The sequence below is a fragment of the Mus pahari genome, chromosome 1 (assembly GCF_900095145.1).
Source record: "Mus pahari chromosome 1, PAHARI_EIJ_v1.1, whole genome shotgun sequence".
NCBI lineage: Eukaryota > Metazoa > Chordata > Mammalia > Rodentia > Muridae > Mus > Mus pahari.
In genome coordinates this window covers 141,928,813-141,933,819 of record NC_034590.1, presented here as the reverse complement: position 1 = coordinate 141,933,819, position 5,007 = coordinate 141,928,813, and positions in this window count along the sequence as shown.

Below are 5,007 nucleotides of genomic sequence, written 5' to 3'. Positions count from 1 at the left end.
GCCAGATGTGGTGGTGCACACCTTTAATCCCAGCACTCGGGAGGCAGAGGCAGGCAGATTTCTGAGTTCGAGGCCAGCCTGGTCTACAAAGTGAGTTCTAGGACAGCCAGGGCTATACAGAGAAACCCTGTCTCAAAAAACCCCCCCAAAAAAATTATATATATATATATATATATATATATATATATATATATATATGTCTTATGACATGTATGATTCTTGATATAAACACACATGTATAGTCTTAATGAATTTTCCCTACCTAGGATGACAATGGTATCGCTAATAGCCAAAGACCACCTAACAAAAACACCCACACCAGTCACAAGAAGCCCTCTTCTAAGTTGGTGGCCAGGACTTTCCAAGAGACTCCCAAGACATACATCCTATTGCTATTGCCCTTGCATGCTCCAGAGATGAAAGTAAGTCCTTATTGCTGAAGACATCATGCATTTCAGAAACCCCTCATTTGGAACTGACATAAATTCTTTCTCCATAAGAACTGGATTTCATAATTCCATAAGGTACCATGCCAATTTCTAAAGGAGGGAGACAACAAACACTTCTACCCAACTATGGCATCTATGAGTCACATCAACTATCAGTGTCACACAATAACCCTAAGGGTGCAGCAGTGGCATACATGTCCTGACAGTAACCAACAGTTCTCTAGTTGGACTTAAGAGTCACTCAATGAGCAGGACACTATGCCTGGTACAAGAAACCTCCCTAACTACTCAGTGCTAGTAAAATCATGGGTAGAGGGGGAGACTCTACAGCACAATTTTATTAAACCAGCATAACCCCTAACAACAACCTAAACATTCATCATCGTAGCCATAGGTGTCTTCACCCCTTACCAAGGGAACTTCTCTTTGCAACAGATGGAGACCACTCCAGAAAACTACAACCAGTCAGTATGCACTGTTGTGGAGCCCAGGCTCAGTGGATACGTCTATAAAACAGTCTGTCATCTAAGGCTCAGGGAACACTACAAGAAGTGGAAAGACTGTAAGAGCCAGAGGATTGGGGAGTTTGCTGTGAGACTGTGTGTCCTAGGAGTACCAGAAGTTGCACTCATAGGGTCTGACCAACATGACTGCCCATATCTGAGCTGAACAAGGTCAACAACAATGGAAAAGCCAAAGGGGGAGGGGGGCAAAAGAGCCTCAACCCTACACGAAGAATGGCGGGCAACTAAGGAATATTGGGAGCAGGAGAAATGATCTTCCCCAGGAAAGAGCATACCAATTGGTTATCTAATACCAAATAGCCCTGAAAAGCATACATACATACAAGTAATAGGAATATATGCATGTATCCACACAATAACAATGAAAAAAAGAACGGGGGAAGGTATATGACAGGATTTGGAAAAGGAAATGTGATTACATTATAATCTCAAACCTTTTAAACATCTCTGTATAAAAATGATTCCTACCTTATTAATAAATTATGACAAAAATTAGAAGCAACTTCTACAGTCAAAAATAGGGGCAAATGGTAACATAATCATATCACAAAATAGTCTGAAACTATTAAAATAGAGTTCTTTAGATTATTAAATCTGTATGTCAGAAAATTTCATTCTTTTAAGAAATTAAATCCTAAAACTATTTTAAAGGATATCTACAAAATGTGCATGTTGTTCGATCCAGATTTATACCATGGTGTCGTGTTCTATCACATGAATTGGTAGAGATTTATCAATTAGTGTTCCCCCAACTACAAACATTAAATTTTCAAATAAAACTGATTTTGGGCCATCAATGGTAGAGTTGCTTATGGCCCATGCTCTGAACCGTAGGCCTTCTCGCCTCTTTGATTATCAAGCTCTCCTTTTGCTTTCCTTACACTGGTGTGGAGCTGTTACGTTTCTTGGTTTTCTACACTATTGGAGCCTTTGCCTATTATCACTTAACCTGGAGAGGGGATGAGAGTGTCAGGAAACTGGAAAACAACAAAAACAACAACAACAACAACAAAACTGGAACCGTCCCTGGCAAACCACTGCCTCTTGCCTTCACAATACCAAAGAGAGGAAGGAAGAGCTGCTTCCTGCTATGGTTTGAACGCTGAAGTCTTTCCTATAGGCTCAAGTGCAGAAGAGCTGGTCCCGCTGGAGGCACTGCTTTGGGAGGCTGTAGGGCTTACAGGAAGTGAGAGCTAGCTTAAAAAAAATGGGTTGCTGTGGGTGGGCATTCAGTGTTACAGTCACTTACAAACCCAGTTTCCATTGCCCAACTGCCAAGGGGATATAAACAGTTTATCAACTCAAGCACTACAAGCTAGAGCCAACCCCACTTTCATGTCTGCTCGCCTTGATGGACTGACTACAGCCCATCCAACAGTGAGCAGAAATGACCCTGCTGCAATTCACTGGCTCCTTAGCAGATAGTTGGTCACAAAAATAATATAAGTATTATGATAAAATACAATAACACATCCTCTGGTTAAGGAAAAGAACCGGTAATTCAGATGTCCTAAATGGTGTTCTCTAGGTTCACTACATGGACTGAGATAATGTTGCCAGACTCTAAACCTGGAAAAGTGCTAAGCACTGGCCAAGTCTTTTAATTTATTAGTCATCAGACTGAGAAGCAAATTGCTTTGGATCGGGGGTTTTCAAAGCACAATCAGTTAACCACTGAAGTGTCTGGAACCCATTTCTTTTTAAATAAGACAAGTTAATTGTTCTAACACAAACTGGGTTCATAATTCCTTTCTTTGACTGTCAATAAATGGTTTTTTTAGGATTTCTATTTTAGTTGCAAATAGAGTGAATAAAAATGAATGTAACCCAAAATATTCACATTAAAAAGGCTTAGGAGCTGGGCGGTGGTGACGCACTCCTTTAATCCCAGCACCTGGGAGGCAGAGGCAGGCAGATTTCTGAATTCGAGGCCAGCCTGGTCTACAAAGTGAGTTTCAGGACAGCCAGGGCTATACAGAGAAACCCTGTCTCAAAAAAAAAAAAAAAAAGGCTTAGGAAATGGCTCAATGGGTAGAAGTACTTTCTATGCAAGCACAATGACCTGAGTTTGAATCCTCAGAACCCACATAAAATTAGGTATGGTTGTATATGCCTGTCATTCCACTGCTCTTAGGGTTTCGCAGAGACAGAGGTCCGCAGGATGTTGCTGGCCACCAGCCTAGCTCAAGATACAGTGTCTCAAGGGAATAGGGGGGAAGTATGTGAAAGCTAGACACCCAATTTCCTTTACTGGCCTCTGCATTGGTACTCACTTGGGCTAATACGCCCACAGACATTCTCTCAAATGTGCATATGCTACATACACACAAGCACACACAACACACACACACACACACAAATAATGAAAAAAATGTTTTTTTTTTTTGTTGCTTTATCACAGCCTTAAAGTCCATTGAGTATGGGTCATTCCATAATGGAATCAACCTCTGGCTCTGAGAAGACATGACAATATGATCTACTTCAAGGATTAGAACACTTAAACTGATACTCCCTTCCCCTTATGAGTCAATCCAGTTGGGTCTGTCAATCACCCAGGCAAGAGACCACTCACTCCCCTGGAAGGCTGCCTTGCTAAGGAGATGGGAGGAATAATTATCCCCTCAGTGAGGCAAGGTATGTTTCCTTTCTAGAAGCCCTGCCCTCAGCGCAGTGGCTTGCAGAGCTTCCACCATGTAGCCCTGTGGATTATTAATCACTTTACTTGTTTACATTTCAAATGATATCCCTCTTCTGGTTACCCCTCCATCAACTCCCCCATCACATCTCTGGCTTCCTCCCTCCCCTTTGCCTCTATGAGGGTGCTCCTCCACTTATTCACCCACTCCTGCCTCACCCCTCTAGCATCCCCCTATCCTGGGGCATCAAGCCTCCCTCTCATCCCATTAATGTCAGATAAAGCCATCCTCTGCTACATATGTATCTGGAGTCGTGACTCACTCCATGTAGACTCTTTGGTTGGTGGTTTGGTCCCTGGAAGCTCTGTATGGTCCAGTTAGTTGCTATTGATCTTCTTAAGGGGTTGCAATCCCCTTTAGCTCCTTCAGCCCTTCCCCTAGCTCTTCCATTGAGTTTGCTGGGCTCAGTCTGATTGGCTGTAAGATAGGTATCCACATCTGTATTGGTCAGGTGCTGGTAGAACTTCTCAGGGAACAACCATATCAGACTCCTGTCAGCAAGCGCTTCTTGGCATCAGCAATAGTGTGGGGGGGTTGGTGTCCACAGACAGGATGCATCCCTAGGTGAGGCTGTCTCTGGATGGCCTTCCCTTCAGTCTCTGTTCCATTTTTTTGTCCCTGTCTTTCCTTTGGACAGGAACATTTCTGGGTTAAAATTTTTGAAATGCATGGGTGACCCCATCCCTCAATTGAGGACTGTGTGTATCTACTGGAGGTGGTCTCTACAGGTTGTGTCTCCCCTTTGTTGGGTATTTTGGCTAAAGTCATCGCTCCCAGGAGCCAAAAGCAGTGTCTTTTTCTCCTCTCCATCTCTTCTCTAAGCGTGCATTTCCTTAATACGTTGGGCTTCCTCACTCTTTCTTTCAAGCTCCTCTCTCTCCTTTCATAAAGGGAGCTTGCTTCCTCTCTTCCAACATTTACAGCTTACCTGCCTGTTGATTTCCCCTTACATGCTTATAAAATGTCTTCCAGCCTTCTTCTGGGTCTCTTTTTAAAATTGTTTTATCAACATGACTAACAAAAACCAAAGACAGAATTGCCGTTTCCTCCAGTAAAATACAGCAAATAACTTCGGGCTTACAAAGTTTCTAGTAAACATTTAATTATGACCTTGCCTATTGGTGAGCCTTGTTGTAATCATCTTAATATAATTTGAATGAAAATTAACCCAAGCTTTTTTCTACATAACAATGGTGATATCTATGTAGATTTAAAAGACATTTTGTCTTTGAGTTGAACATTAAACACTTAGAAAATCCATTCAGTTAAGACAGAAAATTGAAAGCGACCAGGTAAAACTGGAATCAGGATAAAAATGAATATACTCTCTTCCTATAA